General features: G+C 39.7%; 1 protein-coding gene and 1 long non-coding RNA gene across 3 annotated transcripts in view; one reads left to right on the top strand and one right to left on the bottom strand.

The window, feature by feature from the left end:
• LOC132666388 (uncharacterized) overlaps window positions 1–7,759 on the bottom strand; it is a 37,131-nt gene extending 29,372 nt beyond the window's left edge. Inside the window, exon 1 of the long non-coding RNA XR_009604637.2 lies at window positions 7,502–7,759. This is a non-coding gene — a long non-coding RNA (uncharacterized LOC132666388). The remainder of the gene's footprint in view (window positions 1–7,501) is intronic.
• PRKN (parkin RBR E3 ubiquitin protein ligase) overlaps window positions 1–15,411 on the top strand; it is a 1,338,651-nt gene that overhangs the window by 103,748 nt on the left and 1,219,492 nt on the right. The window lies entirely within an intron of this gene.

The following is a 15,411-nucleotide window of genomic DNA, read 5'->3' as shown; positions in this document are numbered from 1 at the left end:
TAAGTGTATTAAATATTTTAATGTTGTGATATGGGGACTCCTATACTTTTTAAGACCTTGGGATAATTTGGCTCTTCCTTCCTAGGAGCATTCTAATGCTCTGAGAGAGTTTGGCTTTCTTACCGCAAATGCATTTTGGACACAATGTATTGCTGGAGTATTGGTTTTTCTCCCCACATGTAATATCCCCAAAGCCTAAAACAAGATGTTTATCTTTTTGATAGACAAGCAATTAACTTTTGGAGGGAATTTAAAGGCAGTAAAGCACATCTGTTAGGACATTGGAAATAAACAGGAATTTCTGACAGGCAAACATTATAGCTTTGCATTTGTTAGGCTGTAGCTAAGGCTATGTCAGCATTTTTATTATAAACCTCAGGGATTATCAGTCTGCAATAAAACTCTTTTTGGAGTGAGGCTTATTTAGATTCAGAGCTTACTCACAAAAAACCTTTGCTTTCCTGAGCACAGGAGAGTAGATTTGCTTCTGGTCACCTCTCTCTGAAAAGCAATGTGTCTGGGCTTACCATATAATTATAGAAGTATTTAAAATATTTGATTTATCATAAGCTGACTCATAGATTATTTGAGAGTATTATTTAATGTAAAGAAAATGCAGAAACTGGTTTGGCAGCCCCGTTGTTGAGTAGCGTTAAAATGGTTGTTTATTTCTGACTCAGTCATACAGTAGTAGGTTTTTGGCAGTTGTCAGAAAACTTGCCATTATCGTGTGTTGGTAAGACTGAATACACGCTTCATAAGATCCTCTCCTTACGATATTGAGATTTGAGTGGCTTGTAATTTTTGTCATCCCTATGCTGAAATGTGCTCCCAATAGTTGAAAAGTATTCCAGTATTTTTTCGAGAGACCGAGAGAGACAGAGCACAAGCAGGGGAGGGGCAGAGAGAGAGGGAGACACAGAATCCAAAGCAGGCTCCAGGCCCTGAGCTGTCAGCCCAGAGCCTGCTGTGGGGCTTGAACCCACGAACCATGAGATTATGACCTGAGTCGAAGTCAGACACTTAATTGACTGAGCCACCCAGACGCCCCAAAAAGTATTCTAGTTTTAGAGAAAAAGAGGGATAGAACAGTATTTTATTTTTATTCACATTAAATCATTAAGGCAAGAAAGAATAGTGTTTAATGTTGAGAGCGGGGGTTTAAACCCTGGGTCTACCACTAATCAGGTGGTATACAGAGTAATGCCTTCAGATTTCTGGGTCTCAGATTCTTTGTGTTTAATAAATATTGATAATGATCGTGGATGGGTCATTGGGCTGCCCTGAGGTTGAGATGCACTAATCCATAGAAAGCCCTCAGGACAGTTCCATTAATGTTAAGCACTTAATAAGTTTTAGGTCATATTATTACTCCTGGTAGTATTATTACTTCTTTGTTATTATGGTTTTCTATTTTATCATAGTACTGTAGTAACAAAAATTCATTCTTATGTTAAAAATGTAACTTACAGTGTCATCACATTAAAAAAAATAATAAAAAAGCAGCCCAAGGTTCTAGGTAGGTATCTCCTGTATTTTTTTCTTTATTGCTTAAAAATGCAATCACCTGATCATTGCACCTTAATAATTCCAGGGAAAACATATGCAATTGTTATGGAAAAACTCTTGGTCTTTAAATGGAAGAGCTCTGTCTTCCTAGGAGATTCATTTAACAGTCTTATTCCTGCTGATGTTGCTGACTTTAAAAAAGCATTCCTCTATTATATTGCAAAGTATAGCAAAGGAAAATGCTGTTACATAATGTATATGTCAAGGTATATCAAAATAGTGTAATATTATGTAAGGCTTTCTCTTGCTTCAATTCAGAGGAATAGCAATTTTTGTGCTATACAAATAAACTGATAGAAGATACAGGAAAAAAGCCATATTGTTGCTCAGATATGCTTGACTCTACACCATTTCACCTCTATAGTATAAGAAAGGTACAGTTACAGCTTAAAAACTAGAGTATTTCATAGCGGGGGGGAGTATAAATGTGTAGAGTGTCTTAGAGAACAATTTTATGCTCATCACAGGGTTGCAATGTACATTTTATTCTTTTTATAAATAATATATATGTGGTATTCGATGAGTTAATAGCAATGGTAGTGGCAGGAATGGGGCAGAAGTTGCAGACATTGCTAAATCCATTTATTCAGCCAGTATTCACTGACCGAATATTATGAGCCAAAGTATCTTAGGTACTGAGTAACAAATATGAATAAAGTAAGTGATAGTAACCCCTAAGTGGGTTTACCATAAGACACATAAATAGGGATTTACTCTACCATATGCTGGTTGCTGTGGGATACTCCACAGAGCAAGATCTTTAGAAGGCAGTGGGGGTGGCATCCAGAGAGTGTGAGTATCTAGGCTTTACATAATAAAAAAAAAGTGTGTGTGGGGAAACCTATTGTACTATCTCAGAAGGGAAGGACAGAAGGACAAGTGCGCATGCAATCATATTTGTAGATTGGACAGTAAGAGGTGGTGCTTCTGAGTGATGGCTTCTGTTTTGAAATACACAAGGACAGAATTGCAGGAGGTAAAGTTTGATCTCCATTGCTAGCAGGAAGTGCCTCCTGAATGAATGACTAATGAGTTAGTTAGAGCAGATGAATGTGAACAAACCTTTTCACTCAGATGCCCCTTGACTAGCAGGGTTTTCTAGTTCATTCTTGGTCTCTCTCTTCTTTCCCATGCTGGTTCTGTCTTGTGTTTTCCAGTTCCTCCAAGCCACGCCTTCTGCTAGCCTATTTGATAACTCGATTCATGGGGAGCATGAGGGGAGGTGTTGGTTCCTATCTTTCCACCTGACGTATGCAATGAAACATCAGCTTTAGGGTAACAAAATTTTAACCCAAAGAAAGCTATGCTGGGAGATCTTTGGCCTTAGCTGGGGTGGGGTGTGCATTCCTCAGATTCCTTGCCTGCTCTCTGTCCTCACTCTGCAAATGTATGTGCCTGCCAGGGGTGTTCATAGTTAGATTTGGGTCCAGGCCTAAAGCAAATCCATCTAATAGCTATTGAATAAGCTAAACATTGGGAGGTGGCCTGAATTAATAGTACAGAAACAAATTTTTGGTGAATGTGAATTGTACCACTGTAATATTTATAATATTGTGTGATGACTGTAACTCATCAGGGAAGCACGAGTGAACATTCTCAAAATAAATATAACCAAACCTTACAGTTGATTCATTAAAACTGTTATTTTACACTTAGATGGTATAATTTTCTAAGGCATATTTTGATTGCAGATTTTATTTTCTTAATATGGGCTGACAAAGCACAATGAGGAGACAAAATAAATTGTACTATTGTAACTTGAAGTACATGCTAATATTTTGCAAGAAGCACACTTTTTTGTTGTTTTTAATCATCTCATTAAGACATAATGATCTTCTTCCAGCTGAGGTGTCTAATTACTGTCATATCCAATAGTCTGTTAATTGGTGAGAATAAAGCAAAAAGCCACCATGGACACATCTTGACTATATTCTCATTGCATAGAAATGGAGCAGACACAGAGTAATTGTTAATTACATTTGTGGAGCATTGCCTGAAATCCTTACTGGGTTCATTTGCTTTTCTTTTCATGTAAACAATAGCAAAACCACCTGAAACTTCGGTATGGCTCTTTTTATGCTAGGTATCTTTCCATTAATGCAAGCTTGAGATTTCATCACTCACAGTTCACAAATCTGGAAAATAGATGAATTGTCTTTGTAGATTCAAAACTTGATATTCAAAGCTCAGACACATGTCCTTTTTCAATGAAGTTTAGTGTCTGACCTTCTTTTCATAAACATTTATTTAGTGTACAGCAGAGTTCCCTTGCTGTTGTTAAACTAGAGATTATCCTTCAAAATACTTTTATGTTTACAGATTTTATATATATTATTTGACATTTATATATTTGATGTGTAAATACAAATTTAAAGGCACAATTTAAATATATTCAGAGTTCTAGATACTTGTAAATTTTATGCATATGTATATTAAAGTATATATAGAAATTAACATATGTGGTATAAAGCATTTTACAAGGACCATTAAAATATTTTTAAAAGAGACCCTAAAATGGTTTGTGAAGGACAAAACATGGCTCTTTGCCAGATTTTGCACTTAGGGACTTTCCCTCAGTCGGGAACTGCACTCACTGTGTCATTTTCCCCATCATTGTCACACTGGTTTAGGATTTCCCCAGGGCACTTGGATATGCGTGTAAGAGCTATTTCAACACTGATCCTGCCAGACTTCTGTCTATCTTTCTGAATAACACGCTCTCATGACTTTCTTCTCTCGTTGCCATCGCCCACTAAAGCTAGGCACGTTCAGGTAACTCGCCTTTGTCAGGCTATTTAGGTAATCACTCTATAAAATTCAGATACATCTTACATGTCTAGGGGGTGTTAAACTATGATTAGAATGTCCCTATAGGAGAAGACAGAGGGTATTTTCAGGATCTTCTGACACTCATGTATACAACAGATATATATTGAGATGCAAAAAGTGTTTTACAGAATATAAAATAAATATTCTTCAATAATTTCCATTTACGTATTTCACTAGTCCTGCTACCTCCAGACCTAAGGGCAGCAGTCTCTGTTTCTTCACATGATTTGTATTTTTCCCTAAAGCTTCTCAATCAATACTACCTTCTCAATCATTACTTCTTTTAGCATCTTGACCTTTATGTTTGTACTGTTCAGTAGAATGTGCTAAGTAATCCACAGAGATTTATTTCCCAGATAATGACTGTTATAGTCACATGGTATTTTTAGTTCTGTCACACCTGGCATTTCTTTAATCAAATCCTTATGCTTGGTCATCTTACGTTTTTATCTCTAAGCCATTTTCCTCTGCCGTCCTTCTGCTCAGTGGCATATCTTCTCAGGAAGGATGACTTTTATAATTAGTTTATACTTTTTTTTTTCTTTTTCCTTAGAGGAGTTCTCTTTATGTATCTTTTAAAACTCTGTGGTGTCTGGGTGGCTCAGTTGGTTGAGCATCTGACTTCGTCTCAAGTCATGATCTCACTGTTTATGAGCTTGAGCCCCATGTCGGACTCTGTGCTGACAGCTCAGAGCCTGGAGCCTGCTTCAGATTCTGTGTCTCCCTCTCTCTCTGCTCCTCCCCTGCTCATTCTCTCTCTCTCTCTCTCTCTCTCTCTCTCTCAAAAAGTAAACATTTAAAAAAATTTAAAGAAGAGTCAGATGCTCAACTGACTTAGCCACCCAGGTGCCCCCATTTTAGCCTTTCTGACTTCTGTTTTGATATTTTGATAGTAACAAAATTCCAGGGTTAGAAGGAACCTTAAACATTTTACCTTCAGGGATATACAGGTTGGTAGAAAGAGACCACATGCAAACTTACAACCTAATTATCCAGTGTGAAAGTGTTTAAGCAGCTTGGCAGCCCTCCTGGGGCAGGGCAGGCGCAGCATGTCTCCTCATCTCCTGCACTTCTCTGCCAGCCCCTCCCTGATGAGCACCTGTCTGCACCTCTCAGGGCTGGATCTGGAAAGCTCCACTCTTCCTGCACTGTAGTCATTTCACACCTCAGCCTTCTGCCATCGTTCTGGAAGCACTTCTACAAACAGTCCAAATACTTCCACTTTAGGGAGTGCTTGTAAGCACTGACACCTCGAACCAAACTCAGCATCATCAAGTCAACAGCTTCACTTGGGAGACGGTGCCCGGTTCAGAGCTGCCTGTCTCTGCCTCTGGGTTCCAGCTACCAGGGAGCTGTTTTCCCTGATGTCAACACATCTAAACTCCCTCGTGCTTTGTTCCCTTCTAGGCTGAGGAACCTGAGCATTTCATCCTAGACTCTAAATAGCACAATGGTCTTCTTTTGGTTAAGTTGAAATTTGCATTCCTGTGGCTTCCATACTTTGGTCCTGGTTCCACTCTTGAGGCCAAATAGAATAACTTGTATCCTTCTATATGCTGCTTCAAATATTTGAAGATTTTCCATCTTGTCATGCCTGAGTATTCTCTTCTACACATTTAGATACATTAACTTGTTCATTTATACATTTATACATTCACTCTGCCCCTACTGTGTCCGCAGTATTGGTGACAAAACCAAGGCGTGGTCAGCCCCTGACCTTGGGGAACTTTGCTTCAGGGTGACATACTCCGCATGGAACATGGTTTTAACATTCCATCATCATTCTGGCTGTTTTCCTCTGAACGTCTTTCGGTTCACGTGTCCTTGTTGAAATGCAATGCCGTAGTACTTGCGGTGTGCCGTGATACAACAGACAGGCGATCCTCGCATTTATTCTGAGTGTTGCACAGCCACTATAGACCTAAGACAGTATTGACTCTTTTGATGGTCATGCGTTGTGGATTTATGTGAGAGCTGTTGTCTATTACCACCTAATCTCCTTAGTCCTTCTACTTGTAAAGGTGTTTTGTTTTGTTTTGTTTTAGAACTTGAGCACAGTTATTTCTATTAAAGTTCAGCTTGATAAGATCAGTACATTGTACTAAACTATCTGAATTTTGTATTCTGATTCTGTCATCCACATATTTGCAAAGCAATAACCTGCTTTAATGTATATCCAGGCCATTGATACAGTTGAGGAGAACAGGACTGTACACACCCCTGTAGCAAAAGCAGAGCATTGCTCAATATTCCTCTTTATTAATCCTATATACGGTACTGGCGGTCTTTAAATAATATTTATTTACTTAAGCAATCTTATAGTTCCTTTGCGAATAGATATTATAAATGGATTTGCCACGTTATTTTTCCAGTAAAGCCTTGTTGTCACAGTAAGTTTTGATCTACAAAAACAAAACCAAGCAAAACAAATCTATTTCTTAAGGAAATATATCCAAAGTTAATTATGACTGTGCCGTATACTGACTGCCCATCTGTACTTTATACTTACATGGGATGCATATGCTATTGTTAGAACTGTATTCTAATTGCATATTTTCCACATTGAACTTATGTCCATATCGTGATTTATTTAAAATGTTACCTTATCCAAGATTTAGTATAAAATGTTGAGCAAATTAAGCATTCCTATTATTGAGATGTAAATTGGATAGGTTTGAATATCACCCTCGTTCTTTTGGAAATAAAAAGGCTAAGCTGAAATATTGCTCATCTGGATAGTAATATAATCCATTATGAAAATTTACTATGATTTTGCTGCTACTGGTTATGTCCTTATTGTAAATTGAGAGGAGGCTTCTTCGTGAGGGCATAAAATACCTTAGGATACTTTTCACTTTGCAAACCTATCTTACTCTGTTGCTGTGGTTACTGTTATATCACAGGAAATCCTTCATCTATGTATAAATTGTTTTATAGCTTAAAGTTACTTGTTAATATTCTAAAGTCTGTGAACATGCTGAGGAATTATATAGGAGGACACCTCCATGTAGGACGGCCTCCATGAAATAGTGATATTTCAACAGTATAGCACCACACTCATTATAAACTTATTGGTGAACGAGATTGCTGAAGCTGTTCTTACAGATAGGATCCTGCCTCTGAGAGAGCTGTGGTGTCGTGGTTAAGGGCTGGTTTCTGGAGAAAGCTGCCTGCGTTCAGATCCTGCCTCTGCCACTGACCCGCTGTGCGACCAGGGCTGATGTACATTTCTGTCTCCATTGTGCCATCACTAAATGGGGCTGACAGCAAATGCATGGCTCACAGTGTTGTTGTGAGGTATTCCATAAATAGGTTAATTTTTCAAAACACTTATTTTATGTTTTCCTCTTGCTCTCATCATCATCATCATCATTATTATTATTAATGAGTGGTAGTAATACGAATACAACATATGATCAAACCTGTTGGGGCATCTGGGTAGCTCAGTCACTTAAGCATTCAACTCTTGACTTTGGCTTGGGTTATGATCTCATGGTTTGTGGGATCAATCCCCTTGTTGGGCTCTGCACTGACAGCACAGAGCCTGCTTGGGATTCTCTCTCTCCCTCTCTGTCTGCCCCTCCCCACGCTCATGCACATTTGCCCTCTCTCTCAAAATAAATAAACTTAAAAAAAAAAAAAGAGATCAAACCTCTTAGCAAATTCTTAAGTATACAATACAGTACTGTTAACTGTAGTTACCAGGTTGTACAGTATGCCTGTAGAATTTATCTTATATAAATTTTGTGCCTTTTGACTAATACCTTTCCATTTTCCACTCTCCCCAGCCCCTGTTGACCACCATTCTGCTGCTTCCATGAGTTCTATAATATATACGTTCATATATATCATATAATATTCTCTTTACCCATTCATCCACTGATGGACCTTTAGGCTTCTTCTATGTCCTGGCTATTGTGACTAATTCTGAAGTGAACGTGGCAGTGTGGATATCTCTTCGCGGTCCTGATTGCCATTCCTGTGGATATATATGCAGAAGTGGGATTGCTAGATCATATAGTAGTTCTGTTTTTAGTTTTTGTGGAACCTCCATACTTTTTTCCATAGTGGCTGCATCAGTTTACATTCCCACCAACTGTGTGCAAGGGCCCCTTTAGTCCACATCTTTGCAGAGCATTTAGAACAGCATCTACCAGGGTAACAGGGTCCACGCTCTGTAAGTATTGGCCTTCTTAGTGTTGTTGCTGCTATTGTAACGACTCCCTTTCTTATCCTCGTTTCATCCCTCAAATATTGTCAGGAAATAAGTCAAATGGTAAGAATATTCAAAGCTGCTACCATAGAATACAGAATTTTAATCACTTTTATTTCTAATAATATCCATGTAATTATCTATAATAAATCTAATTTTGGTTTTATTTAATGTCTGTATTTATGAATTTAAGAATGCTGAGCTTTGATATGTTATGACTATCTGCCATTTATTCTGTTTTATGATATTATCAACATGGCTTATACTAATCTAGTGGAAAGATAAATAAGATTTTTTTTTTTTTACAATTAAAGTGTAGTATGTTAGTTCTGTTTTAACTGGTGTATTTGTATTACTGTTTCACATAAATGTAATTTTTTCAAGGTAATTGGTTTAGGGATGACGTGTATAACAAAGAAAAAAAAACGAAATTAGAGTTATTTCCAAAGTTCACATTGAAGTTTGGCTAAAATGTTGGGTTTTTTTTCCTGTAATGGTTAAGGATTACTGGAAAGACAGTTTGAGGCCAAAGCACCGCCAATGTGTCATTAGTGTTAGTGATATTTGTCTTTGAAGACAAAGGGAAATCATAACCATGGGAGTGAATTTAACACCATAAGTGAAATCAGCCCTGTTTACTTCGATTTCTCAAACTTCTGTCATTCAGATTAAAAACTATATGGATCTGCTCTCGTAAGAAGTAGGTAAATTTCTTTTTCTGTTTCATTTCTTTCAATTTTTTTCAACGTTTATTCATTTTTGAGAGACAGAGCATGAGTGGGGGAGGGGCAGAGAGAGAGGGAGACACAGAATCCCAAGCAGATTCCAGGCTCTGAGCTGTCAGCACAGACCCTGCCTGATGCAGGGCTCAAACTCATGAACCACGAGATCATGACCTGAGCCGAAGTTGGACGCTTAACCAACTGAGCCACCCAGGTACCCCTTTCTGTTTCATTTCTCATTTATAAAAATATTTTGGAATCAAATGTCCATTTTAATCTGCACTTTTAAGGGCTGCTTCTTCAAGTCGTCAGATGACCAGTGAAAGCAAGGCAGGGATAAGTGGAGTATCAGAGACCTCTGTGGTCTGGGGACCAAAACATTTAGGCTTAAGTCAGCCATTCGACACTTCTAAATACACAACCCTGCAAATTTAGTTAAACTAAAGGAATTCGAGGGGCACCCAGGTGGCTCAGTCAGATGAGCGTCCAACTCCTGATTGCAGTTCAGGTCATGATCTCACAGTTGGCAGATTTAAGCCCCATGTCAGACTCTGCTGATTTGAGCAGAGCCTGCTTGGGATTCTATCTCTCCCTCTTTCTCTGCCCTTCCCCCAGTAGAACTTTCTCTCTCTCTCTCAAAAATAAATAAATAACCTTTAAAAAAAAATTAAGGAGTTTGAATAGGTTACCCTTACATTTATTTTTGGCTTCTACTGTTTCTCTTTCTTCTGGAAGACGGTCCTCAGCTCTAAGAGGGAGCTGAGATGTGGGTGTAGAACCCATGTCTGTTCCCCGTGGGAAGCACCTCAAAAGCTGCCACATTCTTATCCACACTGCCCTTTGCTCTGAGCTATTCTAACTGCTCCAATTACATCAGGGAGAAAAACCTCACTTTTGGGGGCGGGGCCATTGCTTACCCACTCCCAGGACCACACACAACAAGCAATGTTATGACCGTCAACGTGTTTACCTGTTCCACCTCCAGATCCCCAGGGGAGCTGCTCTGCATCTGTCCAGACAGATGCCCTCACCTCCTAGCTTGCTCTTTTAACCCCTCTCACCATGATTGTTTTTGGACCATATCAGGACCTCATGCCCATTTCCTTTCCTATTCTTTCCCACTGTATCAGTCGTCCCTTTTTCTCTTCCCCACTTGACTCTCTGTTTCATAATCTCAATTACACTCTTGTTTATGTACCACGTTAGAATAGGTCTATACCACACCCTTGCTCTTCAATCTTTGCATGGACATCTTCAGGAGACACTAACCTTGATAAACCCACCTGTTTGTTTTTTAAAGTCTGCTCTTGTGTAGCCACAGGACGTTGGAGGAAACACGCAAGAAGACCAATTGGTTTGACTCTCATGTTTGGACACCAGCTTCAAGAGGGCTCTCAGCAGTGTTTGTCCAGTGTTTTGCTAGGCTTCTCTGATCATCAATGTTTTCACAGTCCTTACAACAACTCTGTCATGCCTCCTCCCCTCTCTTTCTCCAGCTTCCTGCTCAGGCTTCGTAGATGACATCTTCTGTTTTACAAAGCAAATAAAAACAATCATATGGAAACCTTGCTTTCCTGATACCAAGCAAATAAACCTACCTAAACCATCCAAGCTTTCTTGCTTTTAAAGGTGAACCTCTGGAGCTTTGGATACCATCACTTACAGCTTATCAAGAACTTAACCATATAGGAAATCCTTGCTTTTCTTTTGTACTCAATCTCTTGCTTAAACAGACCTAACTTTCCCCCAATAAAACAAAAAACAAAAAACAAAAAAAAAACTTCATTTAATTAATCTTTCCCTCTGGAAATTATTTTTTTTTCTCTCTTTAACATTCAGACTTCTGGAATGAGTTAGGTTTTACCGATGGTCTTCTTTGACTTATACTCATACCTTATACCTTGACTTATATACCTTGACTTCCTTGATGCTATCCTCCTATGCTTTCCAACCCCATCACTATACAGTATTAGCTGTTACTAAGGTTACCAGGGTCATTTTAGCAACATTCAGCACCTTCCTTTTCTTTAGGCTTTGTGACACAAGTTCCCCTACCTTTCTGAATGCTTCTTTTTCTGTATTCGTAGTAGATCACAAGATGTGAGATCTCTCAGTGATATTATTCATGTCTGTGGTGTCAAGATCTAGCTATATTCCAGTGACACAAATGTTAATCTCTATTGAGTGTCACTGTCTGTACCCTAGACCTATATATCCATTTGCCTTTGTGACTTCTACACTTGGATGTCTCAAAAACACCTCAAATCCCACATGTCGAAAGCTAAATTCAGGACACTTCCCCCCCCCCCCATCCCCACCCTCCCCCCACTTCCAAGCTGGGTCCTCTTCTCGTGCTTCTGTTTCAATAAATGGCTATACTGTTCAACCATTTACTCAGAAATCTGTTTTGCAACTTCTCTTGACCTCAGTTATCTTTCTTAGTATCACCAAGTCTTGTCAATTTTACCTTCTATCTGTAAGTCTCTCTGTCTTACACATGACCATCCTTAGTTTAGTCAACCATCTTTTTTGACTACTTCGGTGAGAGACAATAGATAGTAAACTGATTAATTAGTCCACCAGCTGACTTGTCTGTATCTATTCTGATTCTTCTCCAAACATTGTGTTCATTGTAGGATAATTGATCTTTCTAAATGCAAATCTGATCTTAGATTAAAAGATTTTGCTGGATGGCCTTGTAATCTAAGATTCACAATAAACTTTGAATCTGTACATTTGAATTCAGTGGTATTTCAGTTATGTAAGTTTTTGTCACTGTATGTAATCATATTTTATGAGAAAATACATTTTAGAGTCTAAATACTTGGCTTAATTTGAATATTTAAAATACAAGCCATTGGCAAGTTTTGGTCAATCTTTATTTCTGGTTTGAATAACTTAAAATGTCTACACTAGGGGCGCCTGGGTGGCTCAGTCGGTTAAGCGTCCAACTTCAGCTCAGGTCACGATCTCGCGATCCGTGAGTTCGAGCCCCGTGTCGGGCTCTGGGCTGATGGCTCAGAGCCTGGAGCCTGCTTCCAATTCTGTGTCTCCCTCTCTCTCTGCCCCTCCCCCGTTCATGCTCTGTCTCTCTCTGTCTCAAAAATAAATAAAACCTTAAAAAAAAAATTAAAAAAAAATGTCTACACTAGACGTAAAATGTTTGTACAAGGCAGTATGATATGAATATATCATTTTGGCATATTTGTTTTCTTTCTAGCTGTTTATTTGCTGTTTGAGTATAATAAATCATTGATCTGGTACTCTACATTTATGTGTATGTAAGTACATAGATAAATATTCCTTGCCCCCATTTTTTTAATCCTAATTCTTTAAGGTAACTTCTGCCTTTGGTAATTCATTTTTCAGCAAATGATATTGACCTGTTATAAGTCAGCTAAACAGTTTACTTCAGGATTTGGAGCTTTTAGGTAGGATGTTTTGAGTTACTGATAAAGTAAGCTAGAGTTTTAATTTATTTAAATTATACCAAAGAATTGAAATCCTAGGTTTTCTGGTCTTATAAAAGCAAGCTGATGTTAGTAAAATTCCACTGCTATTTAATTCCACGGTTAAAAGAACACTTAGGTCAGTAAAGCTGTCGGTAATTTTAGTAAACCCTCCACTGGGTTTTGATGTACAACAATTAAAGGCAGGGGGAGATGTGGAATACCAAAAATCTGTCACGAAGTAGGATGGCTAATCTTGTCTATTCCTGTTGGACCTGAAGCCATTTAATCTATATTTTAGCTTCCATTTTTAGGGTTAGAAAGTTTAACTGAAAAAAATAATCTGTACCTGGTGCATTATAAATGTATTAAGCTGAAAGTGAAGACACCCATATCACCTACAAAAGAATATTGAAAAGATCCCTTGGGCCAAGTGATACACACTTTATGATTAGGAGTATTCGGATAAAGCATCAGGATATTGCATTCATGTAAAATGAAGCTAGATGCTGCCCAGGTGAGCTGAGTGTGGGCTCCAGAGAGGACATTTTTCTAACCAGCTGCACTTCTGCTGCGGGCTGATAAATCGTAGTGGTTGGAATCAATTTCACCATTGATCTGAAAGATAATCCTTTTTGTGACAGTCTTGTCCTGGGGTTTTTACTGTCAGAGGTAAAAATGAATGGGAGAGTCTGAGGGAAAAGGGAGGGGCGGAGAACTAGGGCCTGTGGGGAAAGTGCCCTTATCCGTCCCTCACACAGGAGCTCACACTCCAGACTTTGTTCTTGGGGGGAGGGGAGGGAATAAGACATTTACCCCCAAAGGATTGCATTTCAATAACTGCCGGCACTGTGCTCCAAAATTCACAAATCAAACGTGTTTATTATTATACGTGGGAAATAAGAAAACGTATGGCCGATGATAATGTATGGCAGGGGTCCATAGTGCTTTTTTAATCAATATTCTGTGTTTTGTGTTAGGTTGGCCTCGGAAGGCAAGCGGAGGGGTGGAGGAGAGTATGGGGAAAGCTAGGTATTTGACTTGGATGGGTTTTATTTGTACACGCTGTGAAACAAGCGAGAATAACCACGGGCCTCGGGGAATACACAAAGAGATCCGTGCCGGGGTGCATTTAAACAGTGCTGGACGATTCGTTCTGAGGTGGAAATGAAGACAGATTTGCCATTTCGGACCCTGATTTATTAAAGCAGGTGCTCTCCATGTTCACGGAGGGGCGCTGAAGCTTTCCCATTAGAGAAGAAAGGTTGCTCTAACGGGTGCTGCAGGCACAGCACTGCCCTCCGGCCACACTGACACCTGTCAGCGGGTCAGGGCAACACTGGGGGCGGGGGTGGGGGTGTGGACCTTCCTCCATGGACGCCACACGGTCTCCTGGCTGCGCGGGAGCCTCTGCTTGGTACCTTGACACCATTAAGGATCTCAACGTTTTCTTTTAAATAGCTCATGAAACACTCCCCCTGTCTTCTAGAGCCCTCTGTCTTCTAGAGCCCAGTGTGCCCCTGGGGGTCGGCAGATCTCCCTGAGACGGTTTTCCCACAGGTTAATCAGCCTCCTTAGGATTCCCTTCAGAACTGGGACAGGTCTTCCTAGGGCTGGGGTCCCGTGCAGGGGTTTCCAATGTGCTGCACTCCAGCCGCTCATGACTTTGGTACATCTGAGTGAACACGAGACATTGGGCTAGCTTTGGGGAGATTTTAAACCTCCCTTCTTCTTTAGTGATTTCAGTGTCTTTTCATTTTTATTCTTTCGATAAATTTGGAAAAGATATTTTAGCTGTTTTTTGTTTTGTTTTGTTTGGGCTTTGCTTAGAGCAGCTGTTTTTTGTTTTGTTTTGTTTGGGCTTTGCTTAGAGCAAGAGTCTGCAAACTTTTCCTGTAGGGGCCACATAGTATATATTTTGGGCTTTGTGGCCCTGAAGTCTCTGTCCCCACTACTTAGCTGGCTGTTGGAATGTGTGACAACAGTCCTGGATGACGTGTAAACAAGTGGGCGGGGCCGGGTTCCAATAAAACTTTAATCACAAAACCGGGAGTCAGCTGGACTTGGTTTGCCAACCACTGACTTAGAGGAAAAGCTGAGGGTAAAATGAGTGTGTATGTGATTCAGATTTTTCAGAGATTAAGGACCGGAAGGCTCTGGTTCCAGCTGATGTCATTTAGTAGCAAAATATGTAGAGATTCCCCAGCCGTCACTTTCTAGGTGTTACCTGCCACTTTTACAAGATTCTCCACAACCTCAATAATTCACAATTGAGAAATCCCTCACTCAGCGGTTATTTACACGGACAGGAAAATTGCCCCCGAGTTATCTACATTCATGAGGAAAACCCCGCTGGCCAAAAGAGCAAATACTTTGTTATGTGGGAAAACTAAAATTTGACATAACAGCAGTGCATCCGAGGGCTTCGGGGAGAACTCACTTGTCAAAATACGGCGTTGAGGAACACAACTAGGGTTTGGAGGTTGGGCTAAACCTTGGGCTGAACCAATAGGTGATGTCAGCTGTGAATCCCAGGAGGCCAGGGATGCGCCAGGATGTGGTGGCAGGAGCCCTCCAGCCTTTGACTTTGTGCCCTGATCGGCAGAGAACGCCAGTTTGCTTTCCCCCT

Source organism: Panthera onca, chromosome B2, assembly GCF_046562875.1.
Source record: "Panthera onca isolate mPanOnc1 chromosome B2, mPanOnc1 haplotype 2, whole genome shotgun sequence".
NCBI lineage: Eukaryota > Metazoa > Chordata > Mammalia > Carnivora > Felidae > Panthera > Panthera onca.
The sequence above is the reverse complement of the archived record's forward strand: the minus strand, read 5'-3'. Positions and strand labels throughout refer to the sequence as shown.